The sequence below is a fragment of the Pinus tabuliformis genome, chromosome 4_2, assembly GCF_031772625.1.
Source record: "Pinus tabuliformis cultivar Carrire ecotype Pingquan chromosome 4_2, CPIR1, whole genome shotgun sequence".
In the NCBI taxonomy this organism is placed as follows: domain Eukaryota; kingdom Viridiplantae; phylum Streptophyta; class Pinopsida; order Pinales; family Pinaceae; genus Pinus; species Pinus tabuliformis.
The window spans coordinates 493200444-493225675 of record NC_142304.1 but is presented as its reverse complement, the minus strand read 5'-3'; the positions used below and the strand labels follow the sequence as shown (position 1 = coordinate 493225675).

The window sequence follows — 25232 nt, the reverse complement described above, 5'->3', positions numbered from 1 at the left end:
AGGCATGTTCTGGCGCTTAAAGCCCATGTTTTGACTAAGTCCATTGTAAAGACCACGCGAATTGTGGGCGCGGAGCGTGAGGTCATAATAGAGTCATAGGGTTTTCTACCCTTGTTTTTGTAATGTAAGGTCGATTTGAAAGATCTACCCATGGTCCGCGGACCATGGGATTGTATATATAGAGTGAGGCTATAAGTGAAGGAATGAGTGAAGCAAGATGAGTCTAAGGGATTGAAGAAGCATTGAGTTGAAGTGTAAGCCATGTCTTTGGGTCGTAGAGTAGGAGAAGGCTTTGCAGTTGAATGCGCAAAGGCCTAGTAGTCCGCAGTTGAGTGCGCGGACCCCTGTAGCTGAGTGCGTAGGGTAGGTTGAGTATGTAACCATTAAAAACATTAATAAAGAGAATTTTTACCATATTTATGTGTATTTTTTCCTGTCTTATGCATTATTGGGTATAAATTGCAAGTTTACTATTTCTTTACTGTTCAAACTTATATAAATATGCTGAGTAAGTGAATATGATACAAGGTATCTGTTTATGCGAAGATAACTAACTGTTATAGGAAGATAAGTAAGATCCATGGGGTGACTGGGGCAAATAGTGCAGATCTTTGCTCCAGCTGCACAAAAGCCCCACAACCCCCGGTTAGGGTTGTGCGAAGACGAATATAACAGGGTGCGAAGGCCTCGAAGGTCAAGAAAGTTTGTGAAGTAACCTGCGTGAAGGTGTTCACAGTTAGACTAAATCAACCCCTTAGACATCTCAAGGGTGCAGAAACCTAGTTCCAGCATCCCCCCATACTGCTTCGGTGAGACCTTAGTTTGCGCTCCGCGGACTGTTGCCGAAAGGACCAGTAGTACAAGGATTTGTTTGGCTAATTAACTTCGAACCTGGGTTAGGCCCCATCAAGTCAACAAACTCTAACTTCATGGCGAGGCCTCCATCGATAACATCGAAGCCTCCCACCTGTTGCAGGAAATCTTCCAAGACCTTCATCTATTCTCCACTTCCAAACTTCATTTCTTACCAAAAACTTGCACACAACTAGGTTCCTTTGATCATAGAACCCTATAGACAAAAACCCAATACTGTACTACACACCAAAACTTTATTAATGCTAATGTTACCAAAGACCGTGGGAGAGGTTTTAGAGGTTGGTAAGAAGTGATAAATAGGGCTTTCCAGAGTTTATGGGATGGCATTAAAAAAATTGAAAATACTTCATTAAACAAGTAAGGGTGCGTATTTCCAAAGGCATTAGTTCCACATGATAAAGATGCCATTTGTCATATCTGTGTCTAATTTTCAGGACCTACAGATTCGAAGGGTGTTCGTAATGCTAGCTTGCTCACATTTCGCAAGTTGGGTGAAGATGGCGTGGTGTATTAGCACACGTCACTGGCACCCACTAAATTCCATTGAAAGGTGTGGGTTTCAGATGCATCCAATAACATGCATTCGAATAGGTTGTTCATGTTGCTTGCTTGCTTGCTACCATTTCTCTGAAGATGGCGTAGTCGATATAGCCATGGAAGATGCTCGGAAAATGTTGGAACCCTTCACCTGAGAGCAACTATTGTATATTTTGTAGGAAGCGGCAACGCAACACTTGGACGTATTGGAGCAAGTGCGTGCCATCGGGGACAAGGATCCTGCGTAGAGAAAGTTGTTCATCCATGGCCTTGGCTAGGATAGAAATACAAAGTCTCTCAAGGCCCTCTTTCCTAGTTCGAGGAGCTAGAGGAAGGCGTCGTTATTATGAACAAGAACGCCGGTAAGAGTAAGGGTTACAGATTTGTTACTTTCAAGCACATGGATAGTGCTCTTAATGCCCTAAAGGAGCCCAACAAGAAGATCAATGGCTGCACGACCATCAGTCAGTTGGCCTCTACTGGTTCACAACCTTCCCAACTAGCAGCTGATGTCTCTGCCCATAAAATATATGTTGGGAATGTTCCCATGGACATGGTGGCAGATGGCTTATTGAGCCCCTTTTATTTCTTTTCTCAGTATGCGGATATCGAAGAGGGGCACTGGGGTTTGATAAGTAGTTGGGCAGGTCAAGGGGTTTTGCGCTTTTTATTTTCAAGTGAGTGGATGTAACCAAGAATGCGTTGGAGGAGCCCATGAAGACTATTGATGGGCATCAGATGTTCTGTAAGTTGGCCGGCGAAGGGCAGAAGCTGAAGCCCGACGACATTAATGTTCCCGGGGAACCAGATGGGTCCGATATCAATGGCTTGAACCAGCCTAGAAATGTAATACCTTCGAACCCTGGAATGCAGTATGGTGGTATGGGGCATGGTTTTGTGAATCTAGGCTCGAGGTTAACCAGGGTTCGAATCCAACAGGACTAGCCGCACATCAGGGTTTGAATCATCATCGGTTAGGAAATTCTGCTTTATCTGGTCTCGGAGGCCACCCGAACCCTAGTGGGATTCCTGGTGGTTCCATGAATCATCCCATGAATCCGTCTTCTATGAACCTGGGGCTCTCTTCTCATGGAGGTATGCATGGTGGGTCAGGCCAAGTCCCTACATCTTTGGGGATGGGTGGTTATGGAGGGCATGGGATTACTGCATTTCAGTCGGTCTTCCTATGCAAGTGGTTTTATGATGCACAAAAGGGAATTTTCCAACCTGTTCGAAATTGATACAGTTGATACTTATTTTCAGCGTTCACTTTAAGTTGTAATATACACTACAGGATGATTGCAAGGTCTTAAATCTCTGCATCTAGGCAATTTGTACTCTGGACGGCAGGATCATTTAATTGGGATGTCATGAATATCACTGCTTAGTGCGTGCTTCATATGTCAAGTGTATCCTCTAATTTCTCACACGTAACTTTGTTACCCTTATACAAGGAACTTTGTAAGTTATTCCTATTATTTCATACCGGGGCTCTAATTTTTTTGATGGATTATATAAAAGTCACCACGTTCTGAATTAAAAAGGCAATCGTTTGGATGGAGGAATCATTTGATGCATTCCCACCTGAGGCCTTGTGAAATCTTCAGTAAAAAAGATGTGCACAATTCAGTTGAGTATGTATAGTGTTACAAAGACTGCCTATTGTAATTGTAAACCAAATCTAAAAAACTGCATTTTGGACTGTAAAAGGGTCAAAAATTAACATTGGCCTTATGCTATAACATTGTAAATCATATTTATTGGCTATGTAATTGTACCAAGTTCATGATTTTAATACTCCATTGTAATTAATGTTCTAGAACTTGAACTAAACAAGCGAGTTTCTAGGTTTGAACCTATCTTTCTTAGTCTTGGTCCAAAATACAAGCTTTCAAACAAAAGATTGATTTAAAATGTCATTGTTATTTTGTTTTTGTTTAATTGGTAGTCTTCCTTTATTGGCATACTAGTCATTCTACAATCTAATGAGGAATTACAATGCTATAGGATGTTATTCATGTTTATGCAGCAAATAGTTTAAAAATCATTGGAATCTATTAAGTTTGTTCGAGGTCTTTGATCTGAAATGATCATATGTTAAAACTGAAGTGGAATTGATTATGCCATTAATGAATTGAATGTTAACTGAATGTGCAGAAACTGAGAGAACTGCTTGAGAAGAAATACTTTACGAAAACTGATAAAACATAAGTAAGATGCAAAACAGTGATGTAAACAACAAATACACAGTGATACCAGACAATAAGATTGATTACGGAGTTCGTCCCTGATGGACTACGCCTCCAAGTCCACTTTCAAGATGGGCGATCGCTATATTAGGATTAAAACTGAGGAGATCAATTACACAGAGAATTGGCTAGATTGAATGTGCACGCACGAACTTCTGATCACTGTCATAAGGAATCTCTCTAAACCATCTTTCCAACTCTTGTCATGGTTCCCAATTCTGACTGAAAACAAAATCGACTATAACCTCCAGACCCTGCATACAAAAACCCAAAACCACTTTCTTTTCCTTCAATGAGAAAAAATTGCCTCTTATATCCCTATAAGTGGATTCGAACTCCTTCTTCCCAGTTTAGGAATGAATGGGTTGATTTTTGGGTTAAGAGGTCTCGGTCTTGTTAGGTTTTGCCACCTAGGGATAATGCTGCTTGGTGGTTGAATTACTTTGCACCAAAATTGCAACGAAAACCAGAAATAAAAATTTGTATTAAAGTATAACCGCTAGCGGCTTTCTGACCGGGCGGAGGAGGTTGACCACCCGCATGAGACTGTCATGGTCTAACCGCAGGCTACCACCTCTGCAGTGTTCCTCTGGCGGTTCTAGCTACCAATTCTCTCGTGGTTCTGGTTATGATTTGTTTACATGTTACGATTAGGCTTGTTATGAGCAGTGACATAACCTTACACGTTTGTAACCTTGACTACCCGACTGCTCACATGGAATAGTTTCCGACGTGGTTTTCGCTGCGATTTGTGGTAAACTTCAACGGTTCCCGATGCGACTAGCAGATGGCGGTTAGGGACTGACATCTTTGATTGTTCACATGGTTACAACCCACACAGTCTTCTCCCACTGTAGTTAAGACTGTTTTATATATTTTGGATTGTTTTATAATCTTTTTAATGTGGCTGAGAGTAGTTGAACTTTGGTTTTATGGGTTTTATGTATTGTTTTAATACATAGTTTGGATTGTAATATATCTGATAGGTTAGGACTTAGGTTTTAGCATTTGCTACATGGTTTTGATAGGTGTTGGACTTATGCATGGTGTAGACTTAGGTTTGATGTATTAGGTGTTAGGTTAATGTGTTAGGTATTAGGTCTTTAGACATAGGTTCTAGGGTTCATGTTTTAGGATCCAACATTTAGAATAGGTTTCTTATAATGTTGTAAAACCAAAAACCATCACCATGTCAAAAGAACCTAAAGAAGGTCGTGATGACCATGAAGACCACATCAACCACTTACATCAAATTGTCACAAAGTGACATTTGCGACAAACATCATATGACGATGAAACCATATCAAACCCCTGCAATGAACAACACACCCATGTCAATGATCAACCCTGGCAGAACTGACGATGAACACTTGTCAACAACCAGGTACAACACCATACCAATTGAACACCATGAAAAACCATAGACATCACCTGAACAACCTGATCCATAACCAATAATGTCGAAGTTGAACGACACTAGACTGAATGCTGACGACGACACTGAAACTATGTAACTGATCTGATGAGACCCTCATGGATCAATCCTCTCCACTTCAAAGCTTTTGGACCACAAAAGTTTGACTAAAAAAATAGTCGATGAGGGTAGAGCTCCCTCACTTTCCACCTTGTCTTGAAGATGTACAAATACATTCGATCAATCACCTGCAAATGATGACCCTAATGACACTGACCATGGCACATTTTGAATCGGTGACCTGTTCCATCCATCTGCAATATGTACAACTTGCGATGATGGTCAAACAACCTATTATGAACATGGCAATTGACTTCTTTCCACAAAATACAATGAGTTAGTGATTCATAATCATCTTTGAAAACAGTCTCTATAGGATATTTTTTAATACCATTGACTTGTATTAAAAATCTATTTTGCAGAATAACAAAGGCAATCAAAGATATCCTTGACATGAAATCAGCTATACTTTCCTGATTCCTGATTACTAAGTGAACTTACTGCCATAAAGCCACCAAACTGTAAGGTGAAAATTGCTTCAACAAAGTTTGATTTTGAAAGTATTAAATTAGCTGTTTGTTTGAATCACTTTTTCTTCATTTAGTAAATGATGTTTCCATTGATTAGCACTTTCCCCTAATGCATAATTTTCCCTTAGATACTTTGACACTACTTTAGAAAAGGCTTTGATATGAAAACAAATAGGCTTCCTCTCCACATGAAAATAGGCTTCCAAATTGTTTGAAACATGAAATGGTGACACAATACAAGAGAAATGTAACAATGAATTTCTCCAATACTGACTTGCATCCCTATAACTGTTAATTTCCAAACATGGACTGAATTGATTCATTCTGAAATTAGGAAGAGGAGATTTAGACATCAACTGTAATTCATGTTGTATTCCCTGCTTATGATTAAGATGTTTGTTTTCTTTAAATAGAACTGGAAAAGTTTCTACCTCTTTGATCAAACTATCTTTAAGTTGAGACTCATAAATTGAACAAACATCATGTTGATTGTTATGTTGTTCCTTTACACACATGATTACAAATATTTTATTTGAACTTATTAATCACTTCATCTGATTAGCAACAACTAAATTCAAGTGATTTTTGTTTTAATGTGGCCTGACAATAAATTCAACCCCGTCTTTCTTAAGGTGATATTTATGCTCTCTTCTTTAAAATACGACATCACGATCATAAAGATAGGGACTTCCTAAGACAATTCCACATATGTCTACTAGAACCACATCTAATTCCACTTCATCAATGTAACTAGCTGTAATGGAAAATCTTAATTAACATTGTTTGGTGACTTTTATCTGAGTTGATTTATTTAGCCATCCTAATGGGTAAGGTCTTGTATGATTTCGTATCTCCAAACCCAAATTCTTAACTAAATATTCTGATATTAGATTGGCCTATGATCCACTGTCAAACATTGTATCTATCTTGTGCTTAGAAGTTATCCTTATGTTAAATAATTCAACTCTTTTATCCTCATTTGAAGGATTTATGTTTGATGAAGATGCAATAGTATTCGAACTTGAACCAGTGTCAGAAGTTTTACCTATTGTAACCATGGTAGTTATCCTCCTTTCATCACCTGAATCTGAACCTAGATCTTGTTGGACTGCTGCAATTGCTTTCTTTTCATCCTTCTCCTTAAGGAACTTTTTGGGCTTAAGTTCTGGATGAAGTTTCCAACACTTAGATTCATCATGACCGATTCTCTGGCAATGAGAACAAGTAGGTCTTTCCTTCTGAGCTATCGCTGATTTCTTTCTCTTTGAATTGTTCTTCCCCTTACTATCATTGGAATCTTTGATTTCCAACTCTTTGGATGATTGCGGTGAAAAATTGAATGGTCTGCCACCTGATTCAATATGTATGGCCTAAACACACACTTCATCAAAATCATTAGGATTAAACATCAATAATGTATGCTGCAAATATGAATGTAAACTATCGATGTATTTTAATAAAATTTCACGTGTATCCAATGAAATACTAAGCGCCAATGTTTTCTTTCTAAACTCTTGAGTAAAATCCTGGACACTCTATCCCTTACCTTGCCTCAAATGCTACCAATCAATAACAGCTTGTTGCATGTATCCTAAAGGGTAGAATTGTTTCCTAAGAACTTTTAAAAATTTAGACCATGAAGAAATGACTTTTCCTTTTCGATTTAAGTCTATTTGAGTTTTACTTTCCCACCAGATTAAAGTTGTTCCCCCCATTCTAAGTGTAGCTAACTAAATTTTCATTTTATCGTCAGAGATGTTTTGAATACGACAATACACTTCTAATTGTTTAATCCATTTAGCTAACTTTTCAGGATTCATTTCAACATCATAAATAGGTAATTCAAATTTTACATCAAGTTTCAAAAGAGAGGTTTTCCTCAGTTTCTTTTCTGTTTTAGATTCTGCACTGGAAGAAGAAGAAGAAGAAGAAGAAGAGGATGATGGAGATGATGGAGGTGAAGGTGGTTTATCAACCTTGCATTTACCTTTGTCCTTATTTGATGTCTTTGAAGAAGAAGCTGCATCTCTCACCTTCTTGTTTTCGTAGAGTTCTCCCAACATCTACTGCATAGTCAAGAATGCTTGCTGAAACTGTTCATCACTCGTCTTAGTTTCAGTGTTTTCACCTGCATCAGATCTTGTCATGGTCGACAACGACTCGTTGCTTTCCAATCTCTGGATCAATCTGCTCAACGATTCCTTCTCCACGTTGCAACTTTGACCTAGTTAACATTCAATGGAAAATTCTACAAACACAACCTGCTCTGATACCAAATTATATGATTTGAAATGATCATATGTTAAAACTGAAGTAGAATTGATTATGCCATTAATGAATTGAATGTTAATTGAAAGTGTGGAAACTGAGAGAACTGCTTGAGAAGAAATACTTTACGACAACTGATAAAAAATGAGTAAGATGTAAAACAGTAATGTAAACAACAAATACATAGTGATACTAGACAACAAGCTTGATTACGGAGTTCGTCCCTGATGGACTACATCTCTGGGTCCACTTTCAAGATGGGCGACCACTTTATTAGGATTGAAACCAAGGAGACCAATTACATAGAGAATTGACCAAACCGAATGTGCACTCAGGAACTTTTGATCACTGTCATAAGGAATCTCTCTGAACCAGATTTCCAATGCCTGTCATGGTTCCCAATTCCGACTCTGGATGCTCCTGTTACACTGAAAACAAAATCGACTATAACCTCTAGAACTTGCATACAAAAACCCAAAACCACTCTTTTTTCCTTCAATGAGCAAAAATTTCCTCTTATATCCCTGTAAGTGCATTCGAACTCCTTCTTCCTGGTTTAGGAATGAATGGGTTGTTTTTTAGGTTAAGAGGTCTCGGTCTTGTTAGGTTTTTCCACCTAGGGATAAGGTTGCTTGGTGGTTGAATTCGTTTGCACCAAAATTGCAACGAAAAACCAAAATAAAACTTTGTATTAAAGTATAACCACTAGCGGCTTGCTAACCGAGCGGAAGAGGTTGACCGCCCACATGTGACTGTCACGGTCTAACCGCAGGTTGTTACCTTTGCAGTCTTCCTCCGGCGGTTTTGCTACCAATGCTCTCGCGGTTCTGGTTATGATTTGTTTACATGTTATGGTTAGGCTTGTTCTGAGTAGTGACATAACCTTCCACTTTTGTAACCTTGACTGCCCGACCACTCACATGGAATAGTTTCCGACGTGGTTTTTGCAGCGGTTTGTGATAAAGTTTGACGGTTCCCGACGCAGCTAGCAGATGGCAGTTAGGGATCAGCATCTTTGCTTGTTCACATGGTTACAACCCGCGCGGTCTTCTTCCGCTTCTATTAAGATTGTTTTATATATTTTGGATTGTTTAATAATCTTTTTAATGTGCCTGAGAGTAGTTGAAATTTGGTTTTATGGGTTTTATGTATTGTTTTGAATTGTTTTAATACATAGTTTGGATTGTAATATATCTAGTAGGTTAGGACTTAGGGTAAACAATTTAGGACTTAGGTTTTAGCATTTGATACATGGTTTTGATAGGTGTAGGACTTATGCATGGCGTAGACTTAGGTTTGATGTATTAGGTGTTAGGTTAATGTGTTAGGTCTTAGGTCTTTAGACATAGGTTCTAGGGTTTAGGTTTTAGGATCCAACATTTAGAATATGTGTATTATAATGTTGTAAAACCAGAAACCATCACCATGTCAGAAGAACCTGAAGAAGGTTGTGACGACCATGAGGACCACATCAACCACTTACATCAAATTGTCACAAAGTGACATTTGCGACAAACAACATATGACGACGAACCCATATCAAACCCTTGCAACAGATGACACACCCATGTCGATGATCAACCCTGGTGGAACTGACGATGAACACTTGTAGAAAACCAGGTACAACACCATACCAACTGAACATCATGAAAAACCATAGACACCACCTGAACAACCTGATCCATAACCAACACTGTTGAAGTTGAACGACAACAGACTGAATGATGACGACGACATTCAAACTATGTAACTGATCTGGCGATATCCTCCTGGATCAGGCTTCAAGCAACACAAAAGCAGATTGCAAGGCAAAGATATGGGTAGATCCGGGTCAATGGAGATGTTTTTCATGCTTCTCATCTGCATTGCACGCCCCATTTTCATTGTAGATGATAAATTTGCAGCTTGTAAAGTAGTTGTTGTGGACCTGAAGGTTGCACTTACTAATGAAAAGCCAAAAAATCACTTGGATATGCGACATCACTTGGACTCAAGGGGTCAACGTGAAGGAAAAGTGATTGATTACAAGCTAAGCTACCAAGCGAAGTGTGGTTCGAGTTTATTGAGATGGGGTCTAGTTTCCAAGCCATATTTTGAGAGCTAAGTCTACCATTTATTAAAGGGGTAAAATCTGCTAAGAATGGGGTTGAATCTTCTATTATGGTTGGGTGAGTTCATCTTAGAAAACAGAGGTCAATATTCTCTTGTATTCTTGACTAAGAGTGTCACATTTGAAGATTTGAGTGGATCCTCCTTGCTGGTCGAAGTGTTGTACCTGAGGAGCTGAGTTTACAGAGGTTGTTGGCAGAGTTTGTGGGCCGAGTTTGTCCCTTAGTTGCGGTGTCAGGTTGGGAGAAAATGTATATATTAATATAGAAAAAAAGGATTAATTCATTATGATTAAGTCGGTCAGTTTGGCAGCAGGTCGTGCTGGCTGGTCTGAGAAGGGGATTGGCTACAAATGAAAGTGTAGCTTGATTTCTAATCTGATACATGCAATGAAGTTGTCTTGGTTTCTCTTGCGATATTTTAGACAAACTTCTTTGGAGCAATAATGGTTGGTTATTGTATGGTCTGGGAATTATTCAGTTAGCATGTTCTTCATGTGAAATTTTGGTTGTTATGTCGATATTATGTGAAACAAGAGGGCTTTAGCTGTGCGTTTTTCCCCAATGTTTCTGCCAGCAATAGTTGATTGTCGCTTGAGGCATGTTTACCTACCATTCTCATGTTCACATGGCATATTTCGGAATACTACAATCTTGTGGTTGTTTTTTTTCCGTTTTTTTTCTCTGTAGCAATAGAGAGATTGAGTATTTGAGTTCATGATGCTTTTCCATGTATATATGTTTTTGTAATTTCCAAGATATGAATTTCAATGTAAAGAGAATTTTTGTACAAATAAAATGTCTCTCCTTGATAGTGTTGTTTTCGTGTAATCATTATCTTAGTTCATGTTTTCTTCCTTCCTCTTACTAAATTATTTGATACTAAATTCCCATGAATTATAGTCAAAGCTTGCATTTTCATGAAATGGCAGTGTTGTTTCCATGTGATCATTATTTTCCTTCATGTTTTCTTCCTTCCTTCTATTAAATTAATTGAGACTAAATTCCCATGAATTATAGTCATAAGCTTGCATTTTCATGAATTCTGTTTTCTTAGAGATCTATGTGAAACCAACATGGTAAAACCCGACTAAATTCCCATGAATTATAGTCATAAGCTTGATTTTCATGAATTTTGTTTTCTTAGAGATCTATGTGAAACCAACATGGTAAAACTGACTTTCTTGGCAGGGTTGGCCTTTAATTTGAGTGACTTCTCAAGAGTCAATATAGATTAAATTATCATTTTGTAGTCTTTATTCACTATAGAATAGTGGTTTCCTAACTGTTAGGCTTTCTATCTTTCATCTAACTCAGGATACATCTAAATCAAATATTAGAATACTTGTGAATACGTTGTATCTGTTTTCATAATTTAGATACATGTACATCAAGATTGTATCTTCATAACTCAGATACATGTACATCAAGATTGTCACATACATGAGACACACAGCATAATTCTCGTAAGATTTCATGTATCTATCATCATAAATAATGTACATCGAGATTGTTACATCCATGAGCCAAACATGGTTCTCGCAAAATTTCCCTAATTACGGAAGCAAGGAGAGCTTTGGCTTCAAGGTCCAGATTTTGAATTTGGGCTCTAATACCACGTGTGAGGCTCCCTCCTAGGGTCCTCTAACTAAAACCTAAATTTCTCTCATTTTAAACACAATAAGATGGGAAATAAATTATTTATATCTAAACATTTATTTGATGATAATATACCATTAAAATTTATTTACCACAAATTAAATAAGTAAGAATTTCATTGCAACCATCTACATAAGTAATGAATAAATGGAGGAATACATGTTCCAATAGCTTAGTCGAGATGCTCCTAAGCCCGTGACTCTGTTGGGATGCTCCTCTTGAATACCCAACTGGATTTTCCTCCCATCCAACTGGGAAGTATTTCCTAGCCCAGGGAACCTCCATAGGTTCCCTAGCCCTCCGAACCCAAGTCCAACCAAATGTAGTGTGTCCAAGTTTAACCAACACTTTCCAGATCCAAGTTTGATCTCCCTCCTCTTTCTCCACATCCCTCCTCCAAAGAAAAATCAAGACCAAGGATCCCCCCTCCTTTCATCATACTTCCCCTTTTATGCCTCTTCCTCCCATCCACCTCAACCACCTATCATTAATGTCAAGGCTACCCCGTCATCCTTTCATTTAGTATCCTTGACTTTTCTTACCATATCTTCTCCCAAGTAGATTTGAGAAGAAATTTTGGGGATAAGATATGGATATTTAATTTGGAAATTAATTGGAGAAGACTATATATACTCCCAAGTAGATTTTGAGAAGACATTTTGTGGATAAGATATGGATATTTAATTTGGAAATTAATTGGAGAAAACCATATCTTCTCCCAAATAGATTTTGAGAAGACAAGTTGGGAATTGAATAATAACAATAATAAGATTTATATTAGTAAATAAATTTACAGTTTCACAAATGTAGGTATGTACCAATATTTCTTGATATTTATAAGTCACTATTTTCAAGTAATTTAAACACTAATAAAATATGCATGATAAGATTAAGTAGGGAATTTCTTACACCCCTCCTTCAGAAAACTTCATCCCAGAGTTAGAGTGAAAATGATACAAAGAGTTTGAAAGTAGTTTGACAATAAGGCATAACAAAATAGAGAGAGAGTTATAGTAGTAAAATTTAATAAGTCAGGCAATGAAACCACTTCCCATCAAGAGTCTCCAATTAGTCTATATCCTCCTATCCTTCCTAACCTACTTCGGTTCCCACCCTATCCATCCTATGTTGTTATATACTATGGCATTGGCTATACCAATCTAACAACTAATAAAACTAATATGGCGGAAGCGTCAACTATATCAACCTAACTTCCCCAGCAGGCAACTGGAAATCGTCATCACACGTCTAGGGGAGCGTGTCCATCACTGCCCTCCCACGATTCCAGGTTTGGAGGTTACACGGTGGGAAATATCTCCACCCCTCCTTAAAACTAGGGTCAACACCCTAATATGGACCACACTGCAACACTGGTTGGATACTTGTCATCGAATAATCTAGTCAGGTAGTCTTGCCACCTGCCATTTACCTTTTACCCATGTCATAAGAGTGCGTATCAAGTAGATACCAAATGTAATAGGAAAATGTACAGCATACCATTCCTCATTGGATGTCTCGACCTTCCCCAATGGAAGAGTAGATATTGGTTATAATATAGTTCTTTCCAATATGCATGTTAGTTCTCATTCATGCATATATATAACAACAAAATAGATAGAGATACGTGATCGTAAACATTATATTATTAAGTCCAGTATCCACGTGTCAATTTTGTACTTCATACTCGAAATAAATCTTACATTATATAAATCATATCCACTTAAGCCATACATGAAACAACAATAACTCTGATAAGTCATGCACTAGATAAATCATAACCAAGTAAGTCATACATTAGGTCATACATCAAACATTTCAATCATCAATACCTAATCCATCTAATGATTTATATAAGTAGTTTCACCTATCCAACTAAATGCATCAATATTACATAGCGTTCATAAATAAATAACATGGAACTACAAATAGAGCCTTAGCATAGGTAGCTATCTAAGTCAAAATGGACATCATAAATGGTCAAAAGTGAGGGGTAATTGCGACATATAGTCTTTGCATCCTCCCGGGTAGCAGATCTTGGGTTATACTTGTCCCATTGTATCTTAACTTGGTCCACCAAGTGATGCCTGAGCTATCGAACCCTATGGTATAATATGCATATTGGTTTGATCATTATGGTTCCCACGTCTGAGACCTATAATTCCCTCCAGTCGAGTTTGTGGGATTCACCAGAAACATAATGTTATAGGACAGATACATAAAAACATCATGAGTTTTATGCAAGTGGGGTGGTAGTACAAGACAATAGGACACTGGTCCAATTTTCTCTTTGATTCTAAAAGGTCCTATAAATCGAGGTGGTAACTTCATACCTTTCTCAAACTGAATAGTGTTAGGAATAACTAAAAAATAAAAATAAAAACTTGGTCCCCCACTTTAAAACTTCGATCGGTACTATGTGCATCAACATAACTCTTTTTCCTATCTTGTGCTTCCTTTAAACTTCGTTGAATCTATCTTACCTATTCCTCCATTTTTTGAAACAATCCTATCGTGACTATTACTGTGTCTTCCATCCTTTCGTCGACTCAATGGTGTCCTGCATGGCCTCCCATATAGAGCTTGATAAGGAGGCATCCTAATTGAATTGTGGTAATTTTTGTTATAGGAAAACTCTACCAATGGTAAGTACCTTTCCACCGAGTATAATTATCCATGACATACATTATAGGCATATATTCTATAACCCAATTTACTCTTTCAGTCTTTCCATCTATTTATAAACGATATGCAGTGCTAAGGTTTAAATAAGTCCCCAACACTAACTGCAAACTTGTCCAAAATGTATATGTAAAGCGAAAATCCCTATCAAAATGATATTTGTGGGTAACCCATGTAGCTAGATAACTTCACCTATAAATACTTAAGCCAAAATGGGAGCAGTCTCTTAGACAAGGTAGTTAGCCACCTAGAGATACCAAATACATGGCCAAAATAGAATATGTTAAGGTTGTTTCTCCAAGAAGAGAGCAACTCATCCTTCAAGAGTAATCCAAAAAAAATGATATTTGCAATTAATGGTCATGACCACCTTTACAAGTGGAGTGACTTCAAAGAATATGTCAAGGCAGCTAGAGTCTTGTAGACAAACAACATAACTCCTCCAAATGGAAATAACATAAAGATGTTAGGGAATTATCTCCCAGGATCAACCAAATTGGCCATAAATAGTAATCCCATAGAAACATGTGCCACAAATGTCCATAAAGTTGTTATAACCTCCTCAAAGAAGTGGGGCATCCTTAATAAATGTGCCAAAGTGGTTAAATGCACATGTACCAACACCTCTCTTCCAAGGAATATGATAAATAGTTCACCCTAAGAGATTGTGTAATGAGGCTAGGACACTCTCCAATATAGTAATAAAGGATCTTCCCAAACCAAGAGAAGTTGTATGATACAATGTGAAATAACATACCAAGTGACCAAAACCATGGGTGTCAATGTAGAAGACCGCCCAAGAAAGGTCTGAATGCCTCCAAATGCATGAGAAGATGCCAAATAAGGGGAGTGATTTACTCTATCAAGAAAGCAACTACTCAGAACATGCCACATCATAGCCAAACTATAAATATCCATTGGCGGTCTTCTAACAAACCACAACCACTTTTCCATGTCATCAAGACATCCACCAAAAGGGACATCAATTATGCAACAAAGGGTGGGCATACTACTTCAAGGTTCACGAATCAAAATCATGAGAGAATAATCCAAGTGAAACCCTATGAACACATGCAAACATGCCCAACAACTAATTCACTATGTCAAGGAGCAATAATTAACCAACAATATTTAAGGAAACTCTTAATTGATGGATATCCCTCATCATAAATGTGATAAGGGTAAATCAAATTTTTGAGCAATGTTATGCAAGGCCCTCAATCACATTTCAAACACCATATGTGTGAGATGCAAGCCTCCAAACAAGAAATCATGACGCCAACCAAGGACATAATGTGCATTATCTAACATGGGATATCAATAATAAATCATAGTAACAAACCACCATGGTTATGTGATTTCGAGGGAAACGACACTAGGTAAGTGCGCATAAGAACAACTTTCCTTAAGACACCTCAACACTCACCAGAGGTGATCAACAATGTCACGAGGGAAGTGTCAAGGAGAATGTAAGCACAAACCATGACTTCCCTCAATAAAAGCATTAAGCTCCATCAAATAATCCTACAATTGCAAGCTTAGTATAAAGAAGATGTTAATTGATAGTCACTTATATAAGCACCCTTTGGTAACAAGATATGCATAAAAAAAACATCAATACTCCATGTGAAACATGCTTGGGAATACTACAATCTTATGTTCACATGGCATATTTGGGAATACTACAATCTTGTGCTTTTTTTTTCTCTGTAGCAATAGAGAGATTATGGGTTTGAGTTCACGGTGCTTTTCCATGTATATATGTTTTTGTAATTTCCAAGATATCAATTTCAATGTAAAGAGGATTTTTGTACAGATAAAATGTCTCTCCTTGACAGTGTTGTTTCTGTGTAATCATTATCTCAGTTTCTTCCTTCCTCTTATTAAATTATTTGATACTAAGTTCCCATGAATTATAGTCATAAGCTTGCATTTTCATGAAATGGCAGTGTTGTTTCCATGTGATCATTATTTTCCTTCATGTTTTCTTCCTTCCTTCTATTAAATTAATTGAGACTAAATTCCCATGAATTATAGTCATAAGCTTGCATTTTCATGAATTCTGTTTTCTTAGAGATCTATGTGAAACCAACATGGTAAAACTCGACTAAATTCCCATGAATTATAGTCATAAGCTTGCATTTTCATGAATTTTGTTTTCTTAGAGATCTATTTGAAACCAACATGGTAAAACCCGACTAAATTCCCATGAATTATAGTCATAAACTTGCATTTTTCATGAATTCTGTTTTCTTAGAGATATATGTGAAACCAACATGGTAAAACGACTTTCTGGGCAGGGCTGGCCTTTAATTTGAGTGACTTCTCAAGAGCCAATATAGATTAAATTATCATTTTGCGGTCTTTATTCACTACAGAATAGTGGTTTCCTAACTGTTAGGCTTTCTATCTTTCATCTGAGTTTTTCTATCTTTCATATAACTCAGGATACATCTAAAACAAATATTAGAATACTTGTGAATGTGTTATATGTTTTCATAATTCAGATACATGTACATCAAGATTGTATCTTCATAACTCATATACATGTACATCAAGATTGTCACATACATGAGACACACAACATAATTCTCGCAAGATTGCATGTATCTATCATCATAAATAATTTACATCAAGATTGTTACATCCATGAACCAAACATGGTTCTCGCAAAATTTCCCTAATTACGGAAGCAAGGAGAGATTCGGCTTCAAGGTCCAGATTTTGAATTTGGGCTCTGATACCACGTGTGAGGCTCCCTCCTAGGGTCCTCTAACTAAAAAATAATTTTCTCTAATTTTAAACACAATAAGATGGGAAATAACTTATTTATTTCTAAACATTTATTTGATGATAATATACCATTAAAATTTATTTACCACAAATTAAATAAGTAAGAATTTCATTGCAACCATTTACATAAGTAATCAATAAATGGAGGAATACATGTTCCAATAGCTTAGTTGAGATACTCTTCAACTCCTGACTCTGTTGGGATGCTCCTCTTGACTACCCGACTGGATTTTCCTCCCAACCAACTAGGATGTATTTCCTAGCTTAGGGAATCTCCACAAGTTCCCTAATAGCCCTCCGAGCGCAAGTCCAACCAGATGTAGTGTGTCCAAGTTTAACCAACACTCTCCAGATCCAAGTTTGATCTCCCTCCTCTTTCTCCACATCCCTCCTCCAAAACAAAATCGAAACCAAGGATCCCCCCCTCCTTTCATCATCCTTCCCCTTTTATGCCTCTTCCTCTCATCCACCTCAACCACCTATCATTAATGTCATGACTACCCCCTCATCCTTTCATTTAGTATCCTTGACTTTTCTTACCATATATTCTCCCAAGTAGATTTGAGAAGACATTTCGGGGATAATATGTGGATATTTAATTTGGAAATTAATTGGAGAAGACCATATCTTCTCCCAAGTAGATTTTGAAAAGACATTTTGGCGATAAGATATGAATATTTAATTTGGAAATTAATTGGAGAAGACCATATTTTCTCCTAAGTAGATTTTGAGAAGACACCTTGGGATATGGATATTTAAATTGGAATAAATGAAAGGAGACTATATCCTATCCAAAATTAAATTTGAGAAAACAAGTTGGGAATTCAATAATAACAATAATAAATTTTATATCAGTAAATAAATTTACAGTTTCACAAATGTAGGTATGTACCAATATTTCTTGATAATTATAAGTCAATATTTTCAGGTAATTTAAACACTAATAAAATGTGCATGATAAGATTAATTTTTTATTTTTGTGGAAAAACCTGTGAACAGTTTTGAAACCAACGTTCCGGACTAGCTTAGTGAGTCCATCATCAGGGCAATGGGATTTGTATTTTGAGAAGAGAGAGCATGAGATTATGGAGCCTATTAATAGTTAATTGAAAAAAAAATTAATGTCTTCTTTTATAGTCGACTTATAAATGATTAATTTATTAATTTATTTATATACGTATTTATTTTTATTTTTATTATTTATTTAATTGCATTATTATTTATTTTTATTTTTATTTTTTATTTTTTATTTTTATTTTATTTTTATTTTATTTATTTATTTATTTATTATTATTATTATTATTATTATTTTAATTTTTTATTTATTTATTTATTTGTTTTATTTTTATTTATTTATTTCCTTTTTCTTTTATTTTTTTATTATTATTATTATTATTTATTTTTTTAATTGAAATTTATGTTATATATTGAAGTTCCTTTGCTATAAAATAGTGTTTTACTAAACTGTATATAATATTTATGTTAACTTATTTATTCTGTGATCTTATTAAATTTTATTTAAAGGATAGCTCTGTTCAGTGATATTTATTACTTTATTAATTAAATAATTTTATTTATTTATTTATTACTACTATTTTTATTTTATTTTATTTATTTATTTTAATAGAAAGTGTGTAAATCTGTGGTTATTGCTTTCTCATTTTACTTAATAAGGGTTTCCAGGTATTACTTAATTTTAGTCCATCGTCTCTATTCATGTTGTTGGAGGATTTTTCGATTTCAATTGCTTCTTTCACCTTTCTTTTTAAATAATGGTCTTCCTTGTAAATCAATTTTGCGTGTTCCATGCAAATATAGTGTGAGGAAGAACCTGCATGCTCTGCGAGACCTGATTTTTCTGACCTGTTTCTTGAAATATCATTAATATGTTCTTTTAACCTAATGCCAAAGGATCTTCCTGTTTCACATATATATACTTTGCCACATGAGCAGGGAACCGAGTATACTCCTTTGTGATTTTTTGGGTCTATTGGGTCCTTAGCAGAATCTAGCATGTTTTTGATGGTGTTAGGGGGTGTGAAGGCAACCATAATGTTATGCTTGGTGAGAATTCTGGCGATTTTGTCTGTGGTTCCTTTTATATAGGGTAAGGAGATTCTAGGGTTTTCAAGAGTTTTTCTTTTTTGGGTATTGGTTGTGGATTTTTTAATTATTTTTTGGATAATGTTTTTCTGATAGCCATTGTTTATAAAGACCTTGTAGAGATGGTTAAGTTCTTCTTCTAAATGTTCAGGGTCAGAGATTCTAGAAGCTCTGGTAGCTAGGGTTTTGATGACACCGACTTTTTGCTTCAGATGGTGGTGGGAATTTGAGTGAAGATATTTGTCAGTGTGAGTTTGTATCCTGAAGACCTGGTGGCTTAGTTTGCCATTTCTTTTGGTAAGGAGGACATCTAGGAAGGGGAGCTGGTTGTCTTTTTCAATCTCAATAGTGAATTTAATGTATTCAGAGAGGTTGTTTATGTATGATAAGAATTCATTAAGTTTATCTAAACCATGGCTCCATTTAGCGAAAAGATTAAGTAGGGCATTACATATACATAGAAATTGTATAACAAATATTTATTTTTTCAAGGCAATACAAAGGTTTAAAATTTATAGCTTATGCAATTTTGACATCCTAATGGGTGATGAATGTCATTTGATCATACTTAATGAAAAAGTTCTCAAAATGCCTCCTTTTTCAAGGTTAAGATGCATCTTAATATGTTCTTATTTGTAACTAAAGTTGTATCTATACAACTATGTTGTAGGAAAATCTTGGACTCCTTTTGTCTCTTGGACTCCTTTTGTCCATTCGGCTTCCACACTAACCCATTGAGGATTAGGTGTCCAACATTCCCCCCCTTAATCTGAAGGGTTTTGTATGAGTCCAAGAAAAGAGCTGTAATAAAAAATGTGCAAAAATGCATGGCAACACTAGGCTGAATGTGCTCTCTGAAATGTTGGTATAAAGGGCGGTGGTTTAAGGATGACCACCAACACTGGAATGCTTAGTGCAGTTCCCGGAACTCTTCTAAAACTGGCAAGAAGCTGAAGTCTTCTGCTAGAGGAAGTGCTCCTATTGTTTTAAAGAGGGAAACCTTCAACCATGAAAGGGAGGTCTCACCCCGCATAAAAGGGAGAACTTCAACCTGAAAAGGGAAGTCTCAACCTGTGATGGTTTAAAGATAACCAACAACTCTGGAATGCATAATGCAATTCCTGGAACTCTTCCAAAACTGGCAAGAAGCTGGAGTCTTCTGCTAGAGGAAGTGTTCTCAATTTTTGTTCCTGGAATTCTTCTGAAACTGGCAAGAAGTTGAAGTCTTCTGCTAGAGGAAGTGTCCCAGATTGCCAACTGAAGGCATGTTCACGGGAATTTGTGTTTCTGGCTACAACTCTGAAACTGGTGTGGCAGGTTGTGGCTCGGGTTCGCTTGATGTGGCTTTGAAGCTTGTAGATGACCATCATTTCCCCCCCCTGTCAGATACAAGGTGAGATGATGGAGAAAACTCAACTGCAAGATTGTTCAATACTCTGGAACAAGTTCTGACATGGGTTTGGAATGTCTTCTTGGCTGTTGATGCCCATTGCCAAGAAGAGATCCATCCAAGATGAATCTTTGTTCTTGCGGGACGTTTATTTCTAAAGCATCTGTGTGAAGAATGGGTGGTTTTATGACAATGCTTACATGGATGAAGATCAAAACAGTGATCTTTCAAATGGCCAACTCGGTCACAGTGCTGGCATTTCACAATCTGTTGTTGTTGTTGTGGAAGAGGGGCAGAGTCTGGAACAGCTGAAGCTGAACTATCATGAGGAGCAGGTGAACTGTCATGAATGAATCCAGCACTCTGAAACTGAATGGGCTTGGCATAGTCTGGAATATGAAAGGAAAAGTCCTTGTCATATCCAAGACTAGTTCTATGCTTGTTGTGGACAAGCTATTCCCAAGGTCTGATGACGGCCTTGGGAAGTGCAGACTGAACTTCTGCATCTGCATGTACAACTTCTACTTTATTGAGTAGTAAATCTGAATGAACTATAATATTATTGACTTGCTGCTAATGGGTTGCAGTCTCAACGTTATGAACGGAAACAAGTTCAGAATGATGCCTATTTTGATGTAGCTCTTCTTGCTGTAGCTGTGATTCAAGCTACAAAAAATCGATCTTTTCCTGTGCATTATATAGGCAGGTCTGAATGTCACAGAGAGTGTCTTTGTTGATGTTTACCTTCCCATCAGCAGTGGAATATATCAAGGTATTTAATAAATCTAATACATCACTAATTAAAGCCATTTTCACTTACAACAAAAGAGTACTGAAATAACTCTGCCTTTTTTTTTTTGCAAACAATTCTTCCAGGCGTCCAGATCTTTGGAGAATTACAAATTAAAAACCCGGAAATTTAAGACACGCAAAACCTCTTTCTTTAATACAACAGCACAGAAACTCCGTTTCGTCTAGCAAAACCTGTAAATAATAGCGACGAACTGGCCCCCAATAGCAGTAAAACCCTATCAAAGTTTGTTCAGCAAAAGACCAAACAACACAGAAATCGCGCCGAAGTGGAGTTTTCCAAAACCAAAAACCGTCTCCAAATGTCTTAAATACAATTCCACACTGGTTACCAAAACAGACCACCAAAGCCAACCACGCTGCTCTAACACTTGCTCAGGTCATAGGCATTGGAATGAGTCTCTAGCTTTTTAACAGAGAAGAAAACTATGATCATTGTAATGCAAATAAATAGTATATGACAAATAAATTTGGCCTTAGGCCTCTTGGAAACTATAGGAAACCATTACATCTGAAAAATTTAGAAAGAAAACCCCTTTTCTTAGACAAAGCGGAAATAAAACAGTTATCACTGAAGACGTGAGTCGTTGAACAGGTGATCGCCAAGCAGTACGCGAAACGGGTCTGGTCCTGATGGACTGAGTGCTATAGTTAAAAGGCATCCTTGAAGAAGGGATTGTGTCTGGGCGGCCGAGATTTCTTGGCAAACTCCTTTTCGTTGTGGGTATCTTTGCAATAAGTCTCACGGGTTCTATTGAGGTGATAATGGAAACCGATGTGAGCTACAACCATGAGAGTTGTACCAGCACAATGACGCTTGGTACCTCCTTTGAGCCATGATGTGACAGAGATTATCACGATCAGTCCACAGTATCAATGATCCAATGGTCTGGCACTGCTCCTCAAATTCTGTAGTGAGTCTACGCCCTCAAAGAACAGGATGAAGAATTTTAGCGCGGACAGTGTCTGAGGTGAAAATGAACTGAGGAAGTGCAGTCTCGCAAACCAGACTGCCCGAGTTTTGTCAATCATGAATTGATTTCCCATGGGAAATGCCCTCAGATTTTTATGTGGGGATTGCTATAGTCCCCAAGCTGCAGAAAGGTTGACTGGAGTGATAGACCTCCTTACACAAAACACGCATTATCTCTTCAAATGAAAATATCTCCAGAAAGTTTATATCACTACAGTTGTTTCCAGCTTTGACTCAGTATATACCAAGAGTATATATTCAGGGTGAAGTCCCGAGACTTGCTGCAACGGTAAGGCTGAGCGCTGTTACAAATGAGATCGCATGGTAAGATGAGGAACTATTACATGACAGGTCGCGGGGGTATATATACAAGATGAAGAGCCGAGGCAATGGACGGCATGCCGCTGGCTCAATCTGTGTATCGCCGAGGTTAGTCCAACAGACAGTAAAGTCTACATTTCTTACAAAGCAGGAGAAGCGCACAAATCAACTGTTCAACGCAGCATGACAATATTCCACCGAAACTTCTTCAGACAATATTCCAGTGCTGAAGCCGTCCCTCTCTCAACGCTTTCTGAATTTAGGCAGGAAGACTGCACAGTAGACAGAGAGGACAACATTTAGCAAATGCAGAATATGAGTGTTATTTGCGTGGGAGAATGCACAGAGTGTAGGTCTAGCAAGGGTAATAGAAATGTCAGTGTTGGCATTTCTGAAAGGCGCAGAGAGGATGCATAAAATTATTATGGCAGAGAGCTCAGGGAGCAGAAAAGTATGCACAGAAGACACACAGAGAGGCAGCGTTTGTAGTAGGTCTCTTGATAGAGGGTGCAGGCCTGACAGAGGGCGCAAACAATATCAAAAACGTATATGACATTGCTTGGGGCAGGCTATAATAAGGTGCAGCGGCAGGTGAATGATTAATAGCAAGATTTAGTGGGGTAGAGAGCCCAATTTAGGTCCTGCATTCTAACAGTTGCAGATTTCAGAGAGTCTAGATAACGTTGAGCTTTAGAAACAAACTCACAGAAAATGATCACAAAAATGAGTGGCTTAAATTGGAGCAGGACCAACAATCTCCCGCTCTGATACCATGTTAAACACACATGGGCAACCACAAATAGGAAAGATAAATCATGAGAGTACAATTTTTATTAACAAGAGATATACATTTATAGTACATTATGTGACCGTTGTGTTCCACATCCCAAGGTCTCTTGGACTCCTTTTGTCCATTCGGCTTCCACACTAACCCATTGAGGATTAGGTGTCCAACATTGCTCACATTTCGCAAGTTGTGTGAATATGGTGTGGTGTATTGGCACGTGTCATTGGCACCCACTAAATTCCATTGAAAGGCATAGGTTTCAGATGCATCCAACAACACACATTCAAATAGGTTCTTTGTGTTGCTTTCTTGCTTGCTACCATTTCTTTGAAGATGATGTGGTCGATATAGCCATGGAAGATGCTCGAAAAATGTTGGAACCCTTCACCCGAGAGCAACTATTGGATATTCTGCAGGAAGCGGCGACATAGGATCCTCCATAGAGAAGGTTGTTTGTCCATGGCCTTAGATGGGATACCAATACAAAGTCTCTCAAGGCCCTTTTTCCCAATTCTGGGAGCTGGAGGAAGGCATCGTTATTATGGACAAGAACACCGGTAAGAGTAAGGCTTACGAATTCAATACTTTCAAGCACATGGACGGTGCTTTTAATGGCCTAAAGGAGCCCAGCAAGAAGATCGACGGCCGCATGACCGTCAATCAGTTGGCCTCTGTTGGTACGCAACCTTCCCTACCCGCAGTTGATGTCTCTACCGGGAAAATATATGTTGGGAATGTTCCCATGGACATGGTGGTAGATCGCCTGCTGAGCCCCTTTTATTTATTTTTCTCATTCTTCCACTCTTTGTAACCAGCTAGTTCCCCATTAGTGGTCGTCTCCCATCAAACCCCCAAACTGGATATGTTTAGATAAATCAAACCCGCAAATGGAGAGATCGAAGAGGGGCCGCTAGGGTTTGATAAGAAGTTGGGCAAGTCGAGGGGTTTTGCGCTTTTTATTTTCAAGTCGGTTGATGCAACCAAGCATGCGTTGGAGGAGCCTATGAAGACTATCGATGGGCATCAGATGTTCTGTAAGTTGGTCGGCGAAGGGCAGAAGCCGAAGCCCGGTGACATTAATGTTCCCGGGGAACCAGATGGGTCTAATATCAATGGCTTGAACCAGCCCAGAAATGTAATACCTTCGAACCCTGGAATGCAGTATGGTGGTATGGGGCATGGTTTTGTGAATCCGACGCTCGGGGTTAGCCAGAGTTCGAATCCAACAGGACTAGCCTCACATCAAGGTTTGAATCATGCTGGGTTTGGAAATTCTGCTTTATCTAGTCTCAGAGGCCACCCGAACCCTAGTGGGATTCCTGGTGGTTCCATGAATCATCCTACAAATCCATCTTCTATGAACCCGGGGCTCTCACCTCATGGAGATATGCATGGTGGGTCAGGCCAAGTCCCTACATCTTTGGGGATGGGTGGTTATGGAGGCCATGGGATTACTACATTTCAGTCGGCCTTCCTGTCCAAGTGGTTTTATGATGCACAAAAGGGAATTTTCCATCCTGTTCGAAATTGATAGAGTTGATACTTATTTTCAGCGTTCACTTTAAGTTGTAATATACACTACGGGATGATTGTAAGGTCTTAAATCTCTGCATTCAGGCAATTTGTACTTTGGACAACAGGATCATTTAATTGGGATGTCATGAATATCACTTCT

General features: G+C 37.8%; 1 pseudogene; it reads left to right on the top strand.

Annotated features, from left to right (window-relative positions):
- The first annotated feature begins 1373 nt into the window (after positions 1-1373).
- Positions 1374-25088, top strand: LOC149170134 (uncharacterized; annotated as a pseudogene).
- Positions 25089-25232: the final 144 nt, after the last annotated feature.